Genomic DNA, 19,765 nt, shown 5'->3' with positions numbered 1-19,765 from the left:
TGTGGACACCTCCCTTCTCTTCTGCTCCTTCCTGGCTGAACTTAACAGGGATGGAACATGAAGTCCTAGTCTTATAAAACCTACTAACTTATTATAAACAGTTAAGGATAATTAAGAAGTGCAAGTTAATGATCAAGGAGGATTAAGAAATGCAAGTTAATGGTCAGTCACCTTAAACATGAATGGAATGTAAATTCCTAGTCTTATGAAAGCTGCTAACTTATTGTAGACTGTTAAGGAACATAAGTTAATAGTCATCTTATAAATGGTCAAATTCTTTAATTGTAGTCATGCTTAGTAGCAATATAGTTAATTACAGGGATAAGCCTTACTTAGTTTCCTGTATATGTTTTCAAAGTTAGGCTTAAAACAAGTAACTAGAAACAAGGAAAGTTTGTCTATTCAGAAATACCTAATAGGTAGATGGTCCTCAAATTCAGAGATCTGCAGAATATTTAAAGTGTTTAATAAAGAAGTTCTTCATAAGCAGCACTCATATCTCCTCCAAAGAAGATGGATGGACACAGAAGAACCTTCACCTAGAGCTTGCTTGAAATGTGGCACCAGACATGGGGTGAAAAAAAAAGTGTCTTTTACTTCAGCTGCTGCCAAGACCCTGTCCAGACTGTGGACGACAGGACACTAGGGAGTCAATTGCCCCACTTTGCCTAGATGAGGTAGGTTGGTTCCCCCCCACAAACCCTCAAGTTCCTACTCCACAGGGAAGTCTATCAGATCTTCTGGGCCTGGCAGCCGAAGACTGATTCTGCCTGAGACCTCTGCCCCCAACAACCATGGAGGACCCTGGGGTAGCTGTCTAGGTAGCCACTAAGTCTCTGCCATTTTTAATAGATTCAGAAGCTGCTTGGTCTGCACTTTTACTCAGGTGAGATTTCTCCTCCTCAGAACTCTGGTGGAATCTGATGACTAGGTTAGTGATAGCTTTGTCAGCTTGGCAGCAGCAACCAAGGCTTCAGCAGCCTTCTCAGTTCTGTGTGTGTAAAATTCAGGGCACAGGCCTCTCCCCTAGGGCCACTACTAGGTCTAGACACAGTTTCCCTTGTTACCACACTCAGGCAAGAGATAAACTCAAAAAACAGATTTCAATGCATCTTTTTACTCTTCCCTTATTTACAGGAACTCACTCTGCAGTGACTGCCCTCAGTAACCAACCACCTGTGTCTCCTGGTGAATTAGACAGAAGGTGTTTTAAGGTGTAAAGTTTATGTTAGGGTATGAAAGCTTGAGTTGAGGATCTAAGAACACGTTTTAGGGTCTAAGGTTTTCAGGTGTGTAAGTGCAGGTTATAAAGGCTGGAAGGCATGGAGGCCTAAGTGGTGATTTTTTTTAAAAAAGTGATTTAAGGTGTATAAAAGAATGAAAAGTGTTTGCGATTTCCTTCCTTTGCTCTGTTACTGTTGTATCAAGACTCCAAATCTTCTTAGTCTTAACATTAATCAATGGAATTCTGGTAAGCTCAAGATTTTAAACTCTCTTTGGTTATTTTTTTAAGTATAGACTTAAAAGTGTTTCTCATTGTGCTAAAAACGCCTGTCTAATCTATGTACATCCAGTCTTTGGATTGAGAAAAGAGTGGTCATGCTTTTTATCAGAATCTCAAAGGCGTGAATCTACTGTTTTTTCTGCAATGTGGATTTCAGTACAGATTACAAACAGTGGGAATGTTAATGTGTCTAAAACTTATTTCTTTTTGTAAACGCGGAAAAATTCTTGTAAGCTCCAGGGAGTTCAGCACAGGTCAAATGGACTCCAGATAAGTACTGTTAATCAACAGCCTAAGTTTCCCCACCTACTGCCTGTTCCTGAGGGGGGATCTCCCCCACCTTTCCCTGCTCTTGGGACTCCCCTCCCTCAGTGACCAGAACTAAGAACAAAATTTCCCCTAAACCTCACTTTATCTTCTGCTCTGCCAGGATCCTGCCAGGTCTCCTCAAAATCTGCACCTAGGACAGCATAAAAATGGCTACGCCCAGGGGGTCCAACCTCACAGGCTGCTTCAGTTAGGCCTGGACTTTCCTAGCTCCTAGCACCAGGAGGTCCCACCGAGCCTGGACCGTGAGTGAAACAGCCAGCTATCCCAGGACTTAGCCAGCATCCCAGCTTTCCCAAGTCCAGCCTCCCCCCCAAGACAACAGGAAGCAGTCTAGAGGACACAGTGCCCCCATCCCCCCTCACCTGCTACTCCTTCCTACTTCCTCACCTTTTTATAATAAACAAAGGGAGGAGCGTTAGATTCCACGGGCAGCAGCCCGCCTCTGCCCCCAAAGCAGTTACGTCATCACCTGTTGCCCAGTGCCTTTCCACAGTCAGCTGTGCAGCATGTGCACCCCTTAAAAGTGCCCTCCGGGCACAGCTCGCTCTCCTGCCTCTCTCCTTCCTCTCGTCTCTCCCCTGTTCTCTGTGTGTCGGCCTGCCTGCCTCCTGTCCCCCCTCTGACCTGGTCTTTCATGCTCCACCTCCCCCACCCCAATAGGCCTCTCGCACTACCTCTGCTGTGCATGGCGGGTTTGCTTAGTGGCGTACCTTGGCAGGGCCCCTGGAAAGGTACCCACTTGGCCTTTCTGTTCTCCCCTCTTCCTGTGGTGACCCTTGTTCTGGGGTGTGTTGCTGTCTCCTGTCGTTGCTCATGATAGATCTCACTTCTCTTTCCTTGTTGAGGCTAGAGCAAGCAAACCTCCAAAGGAAAAAAAAATTCACTCCCTGCACTTGAGGCCCCTGAGAGGGGAAGAGAAAGTTTGGGAATGCCCAGGACATTTCCAGAGACATTCTGGCATCCATGGTCAGGGACGGTGAATGCCTCAAGAGAGCTCAAGGTACAAGGCACTTTCCAAGAATCATAAAAAGGGTGTGTGTGGAATTCAGCATCTTCTCATGCTTGTGGCCTGCGGAACTCACACAAAAGACCTGAGAAAGTAGAACTCTGAGAGAGGTTAGCTGCTGTTGAAACACTCCATGGATGAGAAAAACCGGAGTGAATGCAGACAGGTCTCAAGGCTGACTGAGCGCTTGAGAGGTGGCTCATTTGGTAAGAGTGCTTTCCACTCAAGCGTGAGGCTCTGAGCTGAAGATCTCAGCACCCATGTAAAGAGTCAGGCTTGCTGCACACACCTTTAACTCCAGAGCCGGGAAGAATGGAAGCAGAAGGATCTCTGGGGCTGGCTGGCAGCTGCCTAGCTCCAGGTTTAGTTGAAGAAAATAAGGTGGAGAATGATGGAGTAGGACACCTGACCTCTTTTGGCCTCTGTACACACACACACACACACACACACACACACACACACACACACACCCCTACATCTGAAAGAACTAATGCATAATTTTCAAGTCCATGTGGAATATGACAGCAAGAAATGCTATCCACAAAGTCATTGTTTCCTCACTGAGCTGGTAATTGAAGGATGATTTTCTAAATGACTTCCTGATTGTGATGGAGTTTAAAAGACTCTTGGTGTGGTGGAGGTAAAGTCATTGGCAGTTTATCCTCTATTTCTGGGCTTTGTACCTGTGATTCAACCAGTTGTGGGTAGGAAACACATGGAGAAGTTAGTGCCTTGATTCTGTGGAGACCTTTCTATGTAGCTTTCCCTAAGCAGTACAACGTAACCTCCATCCACGTCCATACACTTAGTTATATGTATGACAGAGATCCTAGGCGTGATTAGAAGCCACATTCACGGTCTGCAACAATAGGAGCATTTTATAGAAGATATAATACAAAAACCCAAGGCTATCAAAAGTAGACCTACCAAAGTGTGTATTGGAATGCACGATCCAAAACATTAGCTATCAAAACTTCTGGGATGCAGCTGAACCAGTTGTCTCAGGGTTTATGTTGCGCTGATAAAGTACCAAAAAGCAATTTAGGAGGAAAGGGTTGCTTTGGCTTCCATATCTCAGTCACAGTCCATTGAGGGAAGCTAAGGCAGGAACCTGGAGGCAGAACAGATGCAGAGGCCATAGAGGACACTGCTCACTGGCTTGCTCCCGTGGCTTCTCAGCCTGCTTTCTTATTAAACCTGGGACCACCAGTGCAGAAGTGCCGTGTCCACAGTGAGCTGGGCCCTCCCACATCAATCATTAATAAGAAAATGCCGTATAGACTTGCCTACAAAAGGAGGCCTCTTCTCAGTTGAGGTTCCTCTTCACAGATAATTCTAGGTTGTGCCAAGTTTTCAATTACACCAAGTAGCACACAGTATTTAGAGGGAAATAAATTCTTGGATTGGAGAAGAAATGTCCAAACTTAATGAGCAAAGCGGCAGACACAAAAGCTCCTTGATTTGAGTAAAGATGCACATGATTGTATTGTACATAAGGGACTAGGATCTACCAGGTTTCATGAAGCATTAAAAAATAGACTAACTTAGGGCTGGAGAGATTGCTTAGTGGTTAAGAGCACAGGCTGTTCTTTCAGAGAACCCAAGCTGAATTCCCAGCACCCTCATGGCGGCTCTGGACCAACTGTAACTTCAATCTTCAGGCCTCTGAGGGCACTGCAGACATGGTGCGTGTACACATGTGCAGGCAAAACACTCACATACATAACTGAAAAAAGAAGTACAGACTTGGGGCAGGAGTTGGGAGCAGCCAAGAAAGCATAGGTGAGCTGCACTCAGGATGAAGACACACAACTATGAACACAGGAGGGTTGCAGCACAGTGTAACAGGAATCTTAAAAGTTTTTATTAATAAAATCAAACCCGAGGCCAGTTATTGGGGTCAATGCTGGTAGATCAGAGAGACAGAACAAGCCACAGCTATCTCACCTTGCCAATTCCTTAGCTGGTCCTGTTTCCTCACACTGGAAGCTTCTGTGTCCTCATCCCAGTGTCTCTCAGCTGAACTGCTGCTTAAAAGCCTGAATGCTTAACCAGCCAAATGCTTAACCAGCCAAATGCTTCTAGTTTCTGGTCCTCACACCTTATATACCTTTCTGCTATCTGCCATCACTCCCTAGGATTAAAGGCTTGCTTCCTGGGATTAAAGGTGTGAATCACCACGCCTGGCTGTTTCCAATGTGGCCTTGAACTCACAGAGATCCCAGATGGATTTCTGCCTCTGGAATGCTAGGATTAAAGGTGTGTGCTATCACTGCCTAACTAGTGGCTTTTCTCTTCTCTGACCCCAGATAAGTTTATTAAGGTACACAATATTTTGGGGAACACAATACCACCACAGCACAGGCCTGTGATTCAGAATATAGAGGCAGGGGGATCAGGAATTCAGGTCATTCTTGACTATATAGAGTTGGAGGCTAGCCTGGGCTACATGAGGCCCTGTCTCAGAAAACAAAAATATTTAAAAGTAGGAAAATACTAAGCTGGGTGAAGTGGCGCACAGCTCTAATTTTAACACTTAAGGGGCTGAGGAGGCATGAGTTTGAGTTTGAGGCTAGCTTGGGCTAAAAATTGAGATCCTTTCTCAAAATTAAAGAAAATAAAAGCCAGAAAAAGAGGGGGAAGGGAAGGAGAGAGAGAAAAAGGGAGACAGACAAATAACATATCATCAACAAGGAAACTCTTAAAAAACAGGTAATTACCTCTGAAAATGGAAGTTGACAAACCTTAAAAATTGAATCTAAACAGATCTCAAACTACTGAAGAAATGGCATGGGTGGTTTAAATGCTTCTCTGCCTGATGTGACACAAAATGCCAGGAGCAGATGGTTTGCCAGGAATTCCATCCAACAGCCAAGGAACAGTTCCCATACAGAGTGTTCCAGAGAAGAGGTCTCTGTCTGACTCACTTTCTGAGGAACTGCCTTATAAAAGCAGACCAGACAGTCCAAGAAGTGGAAAGGCACCTCCCCTCCAGTACTGACCCCCTGCGTGGCAGCGCTGGAGTCCAGCCATGCATCACGGGAGGGGCTGTGCAAAGTGACTTACTTAAGGGCTGTAAGATTGGCTGTGCAGTGAGAGTCTGTTCAGTTAATTTCCCACAATAACCATTTAAAACTCTACAGTCACTGATAGTTCACCCTCACCAGACACTGGGAACAGAAGCTACAGACAGCCCAAGAGCCAGACCATGAGTAGTAAAATACCAGGATCTTTTTCAAAATTTTATTTTAGATTTTATTATTTTTAATGACTTTTTTGTCTGCTTGTATGTCTGTGCACCATGTACATGCCTGGTGCTTGAGGGTCCTGAAGAGGGCATCAGATCCCTCAGATCTAGAGTTATAGATGGTTGTGAGCCACCACATGGGTACTGAGAGTTGAACCCAGGTCCCCTGCAAAAGCAACAAGTGCCTCAGCTGCTGAGCCATCTTTCCAACCCCCAGAATATTTTACTTTCTGCCTTCAAAATAAAAGCATCAACTTACACTTGTTTATGGATTGCTGTGTTTTGGTTTGATCTATGTATGTACTGTGCAATGGTTGAATAAGGTTAAGTACCTTGATATTATTGGTTCTTTATGTGAAAATACTCAAATTCCCATTTTCTAGCTTTTAAAAAATTAGGGTGGTACACTCCTTTACTCCCGGCACTTGAGAGGCCGGAGGAGGAGCTTGAGGGCGGTCTGGGCTACAGAGCATGCTTAGGCCAGCCAAGGCTAAGTGGTGAGACTGTGTCACCCCGGGTGGTGTATTTCCTGTCTGCTCTCAGTACATTGCACATGGCTTCTGCTTTGGAGGAGCTGTGGAAAGACCTAGAAGAGGTAAAAGTGTTGTTGGAAAAGTCCCCCAGGAAAGGAGCATGTGATGTTCTCACAGATGAAAGTTCCAAGACTGAGACACAAAGAACAAGATGCAACCACAGGAGAGTGCAGAACTTCTTGACAACGAGTAGCTGCCAGCATGGTTGCTGTCGTCACAATAACACACATTGTGGGTGGGGTCAGTCAGATAAACCTGTGAAAATTGGCATTCTCTTAAGGGGTTCATCCGCTTCCCGCGGAGGATGTGAGTACACTTTGCAGAGAGGTCAGTTGATCTTTTGGTAAAGAATCTCAATGGTAAGAGTCACTCCGTGATTGTGAACAGTCATTCAAAACCCATCTCAGTGGAAGGCAGTTCAAAAGAGGAGAGGGAGGCAGAAAACACTCGATGAGACGCCTTGGAAAGAGTGCCGAGAAAGAGAAGCCTCCTAGTGAGGGATTAAGGAACATTCTAGACAGTTTGTGAAGCTGGAGAGGATGGCATGAAGGGGACCATCTATAAATCGTAGGTGGAATGAAGAGAGAAGCTACAGGAACAATTTGAGACTTTAATTTCCCTTGGAAACTGCCATGGAAATGCTCGTTTCCACCAGGGAACACTGTTGAACTGCATGTATAAATTAACAGATGACTATTTGCATAGCCTTCTAAGTAAAGACAGCAGATTCTCCATTTCTTACCGGAGGATTTGATTTAAATAAATGAGCTTATAAAATTTCCTTCATCACTCACACCCTGGTCATTTTGTTTAAGAAAAGATGATGTAGTTTTCTTATTGAAATATAAAAGGGGAGCCTTATGTAATGAAAATGCTATATTTTGTTCAGGATGGGAGGTAGAAAACAAGTGTTTGCTTGCCTGTAACTGACTGACATTAGCTCCCATTCATGTAAAAATTAGAGTAAAACCAGAACTTCTGCATACAATTCAAATTTGCACATGAACTTGAAGGCCACAATAGAGCTGTCATCCTTTTTGGCCAGCTTAAGCAATGTGCAGAGTGCACATTACCATGTACTACTAACTGAACCACAAATGTTGTTACCTTGATTTAAATGTTTATTTATGAATATAAAATTGAAACAAAATATAAATGGTAAAATAGGCAAGCATCTTTGTGTGGTGAATACTGCCTGCAAACTTTGAAAATCCATCTAGTCTTGTGTTCAATTAAGATGAAGTTTTACTCTAAAAAAATAATTTATGGCACATTGAAGTTGTCTTACCATCCTACTTAGACCAAAGAGATTTGACTCTTTGGTCTACTTGCATCTTAGAACCTCCCTCTCCCCTTAGTTAAAGCGATTAACCATCTTTTAAAGCAGAGAAAATTCTGTCTGTTATCATCCTTTCCTATTACCATTGTGAGATATTAAAGGGTAGGGGAGGTACAGGAATTCCCAAGGAGGAAGAAGTAAAGCTGAAAGATTCTGCAGATGCTAAGCGCACTGACACAGCTCATGGGAGGGACTCTGTACTCAAAGGTCGGGATCAGGGCGAGGGTTTAGCCTGGATATATGCAAAGTACATGGGAATCACCTGTGGTCCACAGGGACTTGAGAACTGCCACTGTGTTTCACTGATGTGCCAGCCAACAGCCTAACTTTGCAAATGTACCAAAAGCTTGTGTGGAAGAAGGATGGACAAAGAGCAGGATTGGTACAGGTGGGGGATTGGCTTTCCAGGTGTTTAGCTACATTATAGAGTTAAAGCTGTGAACAAATGGTTCAAAGGAACAGAAGAGAGAACCTGGGTACACGAGGCAATTGGTCTGTGCCGAGGCTGGACTTGTACCAGGGAGCTACTCACTGAAAGAGGGGTTGGGCAGACAGAATCAAATCATGTTCTGTCACTGCTAAACAACTCCAGCCGGATTACAGGCTAAAGGAAAAGCAAAAGCGTGTGTGGGGGTGTTGGGGTGGGGAAGTTGATATGGGAGAAGATAGTAATAAATTGTCAAAGATTTCTCAAAAGGGAAAAATTATGTAATAAGAATTAAAAGCAAATATAGAAGGCAATATTAAAAAGCAAGCAGGCAAAATCTAGGAGATATTTGCAAATGTAAGCAATCAAGGCTTAGCATGAAGAGCATATAACAACTTTTCAGAGTCTAGAGACAGCTCAGCTCCTAGGGTAAGTGTATTTGGTGTTCTTACACATGACCTGCGTTCAATTCCCAGTATCCACATTGGCCAGCTTACGACTACCTGTAACTCCAGCTCCAGGGGATCCAGTGGCCTCTTCTTGCCTCTGTGGGCATTGCATCATGCACATACCCACACATATACACACATATATGTGTAATTAAAAAATAAAGCATTAAAAAATGTTTGGTTTCTAAGGAAAAGTAGTCAACCTGATAGAGCACAAAAGAATAAGAAATGGTGCTGGAGAGATGGCTCAGCAGTAAAAAAAAAAACTGGCTGCTCTTCCAGTGGACCTAGGTTTGGTTCCCAGCACCCACATATTGGGTCACAACCCTCTGTAAACTCCAGTTCCAGGGGCTCAGATGTCTCTTTCTGGCCTCTGCAGGTACCAAATGCACAAGTGTTGCATAGACATACATACAGGTAAAATACTCATACACATGAAAACAAAAAATGACATCAGGGATGTTTTAAAAAGCCACATGGAAATGCATACATACATATATACATACATACATATATATGTATATATATATATATATATATAACCTAAAATTGCATATAATACATATAAGTGTCTCTCTCTCTCTCTCTCTCTCTCTCTCTCTCTCTCTCTCTCTCTCTCTCTGTGTGTGTGTGTGCGCGTGTGTGTGTGCGCGTGTGTGTGTGTGTGTGTGTGCATGTGTGTAGTTTAAGTGAAGTTATACCAGACTCAGGGATGAAAACCCTTTTGCGTTGTTGATTGTTGAGTCTCCAAGAGACTCTCAAAGCAATATGGGCAATTGCTGCTGCTCTTGTTTGCCTCCCAAAAGTTGAAGGTAAGTCTCTTTTTCTAAAGACACCGTGTGGTTTGGACATAGGAATCAGAGGTCTGACCTGAAAGCCTCCTTCCTGAGGGACAGCTTTAGTAGTACCAAAAGATGCTGGACTGGCTGCCAAGGCAGGAAAGCAATCAGCAGTCCCAACCCACTGCAATGCCTGTGAACCACAATGGTGACCACACAACAAGATACCCCTAAAGAAGCAGTAGTGGCACTCATATCTTGGCAGTAACCAACAGCCGTCTAATTGGACAGAAGGCCTGCTCTTCAGGAGGGAAATCATACCTGGTACTGAAAACCTGATCAACTTCCCATAGCTAGTGAGGTCATGGATCGTGGAAGAGATCCTCCTACTCCACTTTCCTAAACCAATATGATTCCTAACTACATTCTAAACGCACATCCTTTTACCCACAGATAAGTAGTTCTCACCCCTCATCAAAGAAACTTTTTTTTACAAAGCAGGCAGAGACCATTGTAGAAAGTCCCAACATGCTCATATTCAGGTAGACTGGACAGCAACCTCTAAAGATTCTCAGTCACTGCTGTTTCTCCCCAGCACTGAGATTCCAGACACATACCTTGGCCTGCTGTTGGTAGTATTCAATGTGGGTGCTAGGAATCAAACTCACATCATCCAGCACTTTCTCAGTTCCTGTAGCGATTTTACCATCATCTTCTGCAGGTGTCAGTCCACCCCCCCACCCCCCCACCCCCTCACCCCCCCTTCATCATTTATTTTTAAGGAATGGTCTTTAAATCTTGTGACACGTGACCAGCAAAGCCACGTACAGTCCTGAGCTTTTCCTTTTGAGAGTTTTACTGATTATTGGTCTATTTGGTTTCTATATCTGTTAATAATTCATTCTGGGGGTGTGAGGGGACAGAGTCCAGGGACCAGAGATAGAGGATCTTAAGGAGCTGGGAGATTAAAGATGTTTAGAGCCATTGGTGTATGTGACGCTCTTTATTTGGGACAAGACCATGTACCCATGGTCCCAAAGGCATTTTGTAGAGAATCCCAGAGATGTGGCTTCTTGCTAGACTAGACATACAACAGACTTCACATTATTGCTTATTCATGGTTCTGGGACATCTGGTAGTGACAGTTTTAACTGAATCATTCTGGAAGTCTACACTGGCACCATATTATCTAAACCTTGATCTGGCCCTCACAGCCTTCAGGGGTTAGGGTTCTAAGAACTTGTCTGTTTATTCTAAGTTGCTCAGTTTTCTGGTATGTAACTAGTCCTCTTATGACCCTTTCTTGTGTGTGTGTGTGTGTGTGTGTGTGTGTGTGTGTGTGTGTGTGTGTGTGGCATTGTTACAGTACTGTTTTTATATCCCCCACCTTATTTGCGTGTGTGTGTGTGTGTGTGTGTGTGTGTGGCATTGTTACAGTACTGTTTTTATATCCCCAACCTTATTTGTGTGTGTGTGTGTGTTTGTGTTTTTACTTTTTCCTTAAACTAATGATTTTCCAGTTTTATCTTAAAAAGAAAAAAGTCAATTCATAGTTTGACTGTTCTTTTCTGATTTCCGACTTCCTGTTTTGTTCACGCAGCCCTGATCTCTGCTGTCCCTTCCGCTGGCTCTCTGTGGCTGTTTTCTTTCCCTTTTGGTCTTTGGGTGGCTGGAGTTGGGCAGGTGACGGGAGGTCTCCCTTTGTAGACAGTCAGTGTTTCAAGCTCCCCGGGGAATGTGTGTTTCCACCCCAAGTTTTCTTGTGTTAGGTTTGCGTTTTCTTTTGTCTTGGGCTCTTTTTCTAATCTGCCTTTAGCTTTTATTTTTTCAATCCAGGGACTGTTCAAGAGTATATTGTTTAATTTCCACGTGTGTAAACTTCCCGTCTTCTCTCTCACAGCTTTCTAGTTCCTTTTCCTTAGCGGTCTCACAAAGCACATGCTTGAAGATCAGTCCCTTGTAGGCTGTTAAGTTTCTTCCTTTTTCCTGACCGTAGTCTGCCGGGGGACTTGTTCCATCTAAGCTCCGGAGGAGAGTGTGCCCTGCTGCGGAGGGTGGAATGTTCTGACGTGACTGCTCACTGTATTGTTTAAGTCAGCTGTTTCCATATTGACTTCTGGCATGCATGCATTGTTTGTTGTGGGGTGTGGAGTGCTGAAGTCTCCCACAGCCCTGCACTTCTGCCCTCCCCCCACCCGTGCCCAGGTCTCTCCATATTTGTTCTCCATGAGTTTATGCTTATGTAAATATCTCTTACACCTTCTGGATTTATAGGCCCTTTGAGAAGCAGCGGCAGTTTGGACCTGAAGCCTCTTTTGTGACACCTGAGTAGAGGTGGCCTGTTTTCTTTGGGCTCCTGTTTGCATGGTGCTTCTTTTCTGTCCTCTGGCTCTGTGTCCTATGTGCTTACATGGAAATCAGTTTCTTCTAAAGACTGCATAGTTGGGTGTGTGTTTTTAAAGTATCCATTTAACTATTCTATGGCTTTTTTTTGGCATGGATGTATGTGTGTGTGGTGTGCCTGCATGTGTACATGTTCACATGTGTGAGTACATGTGTGTACAGTTGCACGTACTTGTGGGGACATATGCCCATGGAGATGCAAAGTTGATTGCTCTCCACTTTATTTATTGAGGCTGGGTCTCCCGATGAAGGCTGGGATCACAGGGCTGGTTTCTAGTGGATTCTGGAGATCCAGAACTTCAGTCCTCATACTTAGGAGGCCAGAGCTTTATCTGCTGAGCCATCATTACAGTGCCTAGTCTGTGTGTGTGCGTGTGTGTGTGCGTGTGTGTGTGTGTGTGTGTGTGTGTGTGTGTGTGTGTGTGTGTGTGTTTTCTGGGATTTTAATCTGTTTGCATTTCAAATAATCACAGAGATGTGAGAGGCTTACTGTGGCAATTTTATTAGTTGTTTTCTATCTACTTTCTTTCTCTCTCTCTCAATCCTTCCCTCTGTGATTGGATGATTTGTTTTGAAGTGTTACTCTGATTTACTCTTTTGCTTTTTTTCAAATTATTATTATTATTTTTTACATCCCAACTGCAGTTTCCCCTCCCTCCTCTTCTCCCAGTCTCCCCTCCCCCACCTCTTCTTTGCCCCCCCACCCCAATCCGCTCCTCCCCCGTTTCTCCTCAGAAAAGGGCAGGCCTCCTGTGGATACTAACCAAACATTTCATATCAAGTTGCAGTAAGACTAGGCACCGCCTCTTGTATTAGGACTGGACAAGGCAACCCAGTATTTTCCTCGGAAAAGGGTCCCAAAAGCAGGCAAAAGAGTCAGAGATAGCCCCTGTTCCCAGAGAGACTTCATCCAGCAACTGATGGAAAGCCACAGCCAAACATCAGGCAGAGCTCTAGGAATCCTGTGGAAGAAGGAGAGGAAGGATTATAGGAGCCAGAGGGGTCAAGGACACCACAAGAAAACCCTCAGAGTCTCATGGGGGCTCACGGAGACTGAACCGGGCACCAGGGAGCCTGCGTGGGGCTGACCTAGGCCCCCTGCATATGTGACAGTTGTGTAGCTTGCTCTTCAGTGGGACTCTTGCTTTCTTCTGTGTCTCTGCTGCGGCTGATTTCTTTGCAGCTTCCTTCGTTTGTAGCTGTAGATCTCTCGGTCTGATAAGAGCGTCAGTCACACACAGAGGTTCCACGTCTCTGCCCTCCCCCACTGCTCCTGCCACCACGTTTGTCTTTCACAGGGTGATCCCATCAGCGTGGTTCCTTGATCTTGTTATAGACATACCTTCTGTGTTCTAACTTTTTAAAAAAATAATTTATTTAACTTTATTTTATGCACATTGGCATCAGAGCTTCTGGAACTGGAGTTATAGACAGTTGGGCAGTTGTGAGCTACCATGTGGGTACTGGGAATTGAACCCTGGTCCTCTGGAAGAGCAGCCCTTGCTCTTAACCGCTGAGCCATCTTTCCAGTCTAATCCCTGTGTCATAGGATTCACACTTTCTGTCTGTACAACAGCAAGCTGGGATGTCTGCTGTTGACCCTTGCTGGTGAGTTTGAAACTTTCATATCGCTGTTTTCCCATCACCCTCTGCTTCAGCGTGAAAGCTGTCTTCAGTGTTGCCCGTAAGGCCGTTCTGCTCACTTCTGTTTACCAGCCCCGCTAGATTATTATGTGTGCTAATCTGGTTTCCCCTATATGAGAACATGCAGTCTATGGATAAAGACGTACTTTTCCTTTAATATTATTTGTCCACTATGGTGTAAGAACTTGTTTGTTTGTTTGTTGTTTTTAAGGAAGGTGTCCTAAAGGTCACACAGCCTAGGAGGCCTCAAGCCTCACTTGACTCCAAATTGAAAGGTATCTTAGGAAACGTACAGTCACTCATTCCTTCATTCCTTCATCTGCTGAGCCCTTTCCCAGCACTCACCCTGGGCTCACACAGTCCTGGGGGACAGCCAGGAGAAGGCCCTCCCATCATGCACCAGTGATGGAGACAGGGAAAGACGTCAGCCAGTAAGTAAGGATGCCAGTCACAGCTTTGATATGATTCTAGGAGGGAGATCCCCAGGGCAGAGTATCTCAGGGTAGAGGGTGGTGCTTCCGTTCAGAGAGAGTCGTTCAGCTCAGCACTACATCTGATCTCGAAAACTCTCCGCACCTCCCTACACATGCCTGTTCCTGGCCTTGTCACGCACACTTCCCGGGACAGATAGTCTATCCTCCTGGGAACCCATTCCATTGCTTTCCTTCATGCTGTGGAGAGTAAAGCCAAATCTATAACTCGGTCCTGTCCCTTCTCTGCTCTTAGTTCTCCCCAGTGGGGGCTTATATCTCTGTGTCATCGAACTCAGCCAGGCTTCCTCTAACCCTGACCTGGCTTCCAGCTGCTGAGCCAAGTGAGAGCAGGGCTGAGAATTCCCATGTGGAGGCAAACGCCCTGACCTTCTCAGGGGGAGTGTCTGCCATGCTCCCCCTGTAGAGATGGTAAGACTCGTCTATTAAAGACTCGGTTCTCATATAATTTTTGACAAAGAAGCCAAAAGTGTACAATGGAAAAAAGAAAGCATCTTCAACAAATGGTGCTGGCATAACTGGATATCAATACGTAGAAGGCTGCAAATAGACCCATATCTATCACCGTGCACAAAACTTAAGTCCAAGTGGATCAAAGACCTCAACATAAATCCAGCTACTCTGAACCTGCTAGAAGAGAAAGTAGGAAGGAGTCTTGAATGCATTGGCACCGGAGATCACTTCCTAAATATAATACCAGTAGCACAGACACAGAGAAACAATCAATCAATGGAACCTCTTGAAACTGAGAAGCTTTTGTAGAGCAAAGGACATAGTCAACACGACAAAGCAACTGCCTACAGAATGGGAAAAGGTATTCACCAACCCCACATCTGACAGAGGACTGATATCCAGAATATATAAGGAACTTAAGAAATTAGACATCAAAATGCCCAACATCCAATTGAGAAATGGGCTATAGAACTAAACAGAGAATTCTCAACAGAGGAAACTCAAATGGCTGAACAAACATTTAAGGAATTGCTCAACATCCCTAATTATCAGGGAAATGCAAATCAAAACAACTCTGAGATACCACCTTATGCCTGTCAGAATGGCTAAGATCAAAAACACTGAAGACACCTTATGCTAGAGAGGATGTGGAGCTAGGGGAACTCTCCTCCACTACTGGTGGGAATGCAAGCTTATACAACTACTTTGGAAATCAATATGGTGCTTTCTTAGAAAATTGGGAATCAATCTTCCCCAAGATCCAGCTATACCACTCTTGGGCATATACCCAAGGAATACTCAATCATACCACAAGGGCACTTGCTCAGCTATGTCCATATCAGCATTGTTTGTAATAGCCAAAACCTGGAAACAACCTAGATGCCCTTCAACTGAAGAATGGATAAATAAAATGTGGTACATATACACAATGGAATACTACTCAGCAGAGAAAAACAATGACATCATGAGGTTTGCAGGCAAATGGATGGATCTAGAAAAAATCATCCTGAGTAAGGTAACCCAGACTCAGAAAGACAAACATGGTATGTACTCACTCATAGGAGGATACTAGATGTGGAACAAGGATGACTGGACTGCTACTCACATCACCAGGGAGGCTACCTGGAAAACAGGACCCCAAGAAAGACACGGGGATTGCCCAATGACGGAGAAATGGATGAGATCTACGTGAACAGCCTGGACATGAGTGGGGGTAATGAAGGGCGAGGGTTGAGGGAAAGAGAGCTTGGGGGAGCGGGAGATCCCAGCTGGATCAAGAACAGAGAGGGAGAACAAGGAATAGGAGACCATGGTAAATGAAGACCACATGAGAATAAGAAGAAGCAAAGTGCTAGAGAGGCCCACAGAAATCCACAAAGATACCCCTACAATAGACTGCTGGCAATGGTTGAGAGACAGCCCGAACTGACCTACTCTGATGTTGGGATGGCCAAACACCCTAATTGTCATGCTAGAAACCCCATCCAATGACCGAGGGAACTGGAAGCAGAGATCCACGGCTAGGCCCAGGGTGGAGCTCCGGGAGTCCAATTGGCAAGAAAGAGGAGGGTTTATATGAGTGAGAATTGTTGAGACCAAGGTTGGATAAAGCACAGGGACAAATAGCCAAACAAATGGAAACACATGAACTATGAACCAATGGCTGAGGGGCCCCCAACTGGATCAGGCCCTCTGAATAGGTGAGACAGTTGATTGGCTTGATCTATTTGGGAGGCATCCAGGCAGTGGGACCGGATCCTGTGCTCAGTGCATGAGTTGGCTGTTTGAAACCTGGGGCTTATGCAGGGACGCTTGGCTCAGCCTGGGAGGAGGGGACTGGACCTGCCTGGATTGAGTCAGGTTGATCTCAGTCCTTGGGGGAGGCTTTGCCCTGGAGGAGGTGGAAATGGGTGGTGGGCTGGGGGGAAGGGGAGGGGGGCAGGAGGGGGGAGAACAAGGGAATCCGTGGCTGATGTGTAGAACTAAATTATACTGTAAAATAAAATAAAATTTAATTAAAAAAAAAAAGACTCGGTTCTCAAAGCCTGGGGTCTTCAAGTAATGGGGAGCCCATTTCCAAAGAGAACAGCAGGCCCCTAGCCACTTCCTCTACCTCTCTTCGCTCCATGGCCATAAGGTGAGTGGTTGGGCTCTGCCATTTCCTCCACCTGCTACTGATCCAAAGCAGCGAGGCAGAGTGGTCATGGACTGCACTCTCCCCAACTGAGGCAAATGAGCTTTTCCTCTTCATAAGCGAATTATCTGGGGTATTTTATTACAGTGGCAGAAATCTAACACACATGGGAAGTCCAAGGCTGGAAGCAGTTGACTAACTTGCCTGCAAATGCACCAGGAAGAGGAGTCGTGGCGTCAACACTCATGTGGGTGACCCTGAGGTCTCCAGCAGCAGAAGGCTGAAAAGCAGAGAGCCGCAGCCCAGTAGGACAACTGCTTCAGAGCCTGGGAACTCCTTAGCACTTGCAGCATAAACCCCAGGGTCTCTCTCTGCACAGTGACAGTCACGCGGCTTCTGCCAGGGGTGCCGGGACAAACAGACACCGAAGCTGCTGCCATGAGGCAGACCCAGGTCCTGGGGGGAACAGGCCACATCCCCCGTCTCTGATGAGTCAGGCTCAGAAGACTGGAGACTGAAATTGAAGTCTGGCAGCAGGTTAAAAAGAAAGCTTTGCGGACTGTTTCCTTCCTTAGATGAATTTGAACTTGAAAGGAAAGGAAACCAAGTTGGTTTCTCTCTTCTGAAGTCCCCCCTATCAGCACTTGATCGGCATGGCATAGAAAGTGAAACCTCTAGTGATGGTACAGCCCGGCTGCTGTGCCGAGGAGCGGGCTCTAGGTGGGCATGAGGGCTTGATTCCGCTGTCACCCGCTGAGTGACTTCAGACACCCTTAGTCACTGCTGCATGACTGTGAACATGTCAGAGAGAGCAGCTTAAACAGGAAAGGAAGATGTTTTCTCTGGGCTCAATTTCGGTGGTTTTGGTCCATGACAGATTGATCGGCCCCGTCTTTGAGGTACACATACATATGGCAGAATCGTGTGACAGAGGGAGCCATTCACCTCATAAGAGAGAGAAGAGGCTGGATTCCATAGTCCTCTTCGGGGACACACTCCCAGTAGCCCTTCCTCCAACTTGGTGCATCTCTTGAAGATTCCACCATCTATAGTGTCATAGGCAGGGAACCATACTTTCATGCATGTCCCTTTGAGGGGTCATTTCTGTTTTTCACGTATACTGTGTGTTTGTATTGTGTGGGCGCGTGCAGGTAAGGCTTTGTGCGCACTTACATGTGGAGGCCCATGGTTGACACTGGGACTCTCTCCTGAATCACTTTCCCCTTATTCATTAAGGCAGGCCTCTCAATTGAACCCAGACCTCACCGATTCAGATAGCCTGTCTAGCCAGCTTGCCAGGGATCCACTGTCTCTGCCTTCTGACTGCTGGAATAAGGGGCAGGCTTTCCTCATCAGACATTTATGTGGGTGTAGGAGATCTGATCTCTAGAAAATGATTTACCCTCCAAGCCATGTGCCCAGGCCCAGCTCAGGGGAGAGGGGTCATTTGTGATCCACACATATCCGACATGTCTCTTAAACAACATGCCACCCGTATCTTCATTGGTTGTAAAGGATGATGACCCTCTGTGAGATTATTGCAGCGGCGAAACAAGGGCCGATTCATGGAGGACTCGGAGCACAGGCCACTGCGTGGTGGCACTTTACAAAAGTGTGGCCCCGTCAGCATCCTGATGTTCGGTCAGCCAGAGGTGGGTGCTAACAGCCTGATACGGAGAGGGAAGGGAGCCCACGGCAGTTTTGACCGAGTGCACAACATTCCAAGCCTCCACAGTCGTCACATTCTGGTCGGTGTGTGATCTTCCACAGAGAACTGCATCTTACAAAGTCGAGCGAGCAGCAAGGCGGCCGCCTAAGGCAGGAGGCGCAGTCTGAGCTTTCTCCCAGGAGTCAGCGGATGCAGGAGGGCTGGAGACTCGAGAACCTAATTATCGGGGGTTTCAGTCTCTTACACACCTGGGGGTTGTGGGGGGCTTTGGAACCCCTGTATGCTTTCTCCGTGCACTGTATAATCTGTTTCTTCAGGACCCTCCTCGGGGAGGAAGAGCTTGGGGGGAATGTCCTGGTCCCTCTTATCCATGCTCTCTGTTATAAGACCCCAGTGGAGGCCTGAGACCTGGGAAAGCGCTGAGGCCTTCATATACTGATTTTACTCTAAGTATATGTGATAAAATTTAATTTCTTTTCTTTTTTATTTTGTTTTGTTTTGAGACAGGGTTTCTCTGTGTAGCCCAAGCTGTCCTGGAACTCACTCTGTAGACCAGGCTGGCCTCAAACTCACAGAGATCTGCTTGCTTCTGCCTCTCAAGTGCTGGGGTTAAAGGCGTGCGCCTCCACTACCCAGCAAAGCTTAACATTTCTAAATTAGGTCCAGGGGCAGATTAGCAATAGCTAACGGTAAAGCAGGACAACCACCGTGACACATTAATAAAATTGTCGAGGTGTCTGAGTGTCTTTTCTCTGGACCGTTTCACAAAAGAGTTTCAGACTACATGGACCTCTCAGCTAGTGGAAATGTCAAAAGGGCAGGCTGCAGACGGAGGGATTCATGGACGAGAGGGCTTAGCATTAGTTTGCAACTCAAAGCTAAAGAAAAAAAAAGCATTTAAACCACCTGATTTGCCCTTGTTGCCCCAAAAACCAGCAGCAAAGAGCCATTGCTTCCAGTTAGTCACACGGCACTGAAGGTGGGTCACCATGACATCCTCGGAGGAAGCCGTAGAGACTCTTCAGTAGACATCCTGCCTGCCTCCTTTGGGTTAGCATGAGCTGGACCATTTTATGACCCTAAAACCAGACACTGTTCCTTTGCTGTATCCCAGGGGAGCCAGAGGAAGACGACATTGAAATAAACTTGTGTGTTTCCCTAAATCTGCTTAAAATCACCTCTACAGCTATGATCCTGAGCCAGGGATAGGACCTGTCAGTCCTTCAGTGGGGCTGGGAATCTCTCTGTTCCAGCCTAGCTTGGCCCAAGACAACAGGCAGCAGGACCCACTGGTCCTGGTCCCTACAGGCTGGCTCCTGCTCAGTGTTGTCACCAAGCTGCCAGAATCAAGAAGGAC

General features: G+C 45.8%; 1 pseudogene; it reads left to right on the top strand.

Annotated features, from left to right (window-relative positions):
* The first annotated feature begins 2,705 nt into the window (after positions 1-2,705).
* Positions 2,706-7,374, top strand: LOC121829847 (calcyclin-binding protein pseudogene; annotated as a pseudogene).
* The last annotated feature ends 12,391 nt before the right edge of the window (positions 7,375-19,765 follow it).

Source organism: Peromyscus maniculatus, chromosome 5 (genome assembly GCF_049852395.1).
Source record: "Peromyscus maniculatus bairdii isolate BWxNUB_F1_BW_parent chromosome 5, HU_Pman_BW_mat_3.1, whole genome shotgun sequence".
Taxonomy (NCBI): Eukaryota; Metazoa; Chordata; class Mammalia; order Rodentia; family Cricetidae; genus Peromyscus; species Peromyscus maniculatus.
This window is presented reverse-complemented; position numbering and strand designations above follow the sequence as displayed.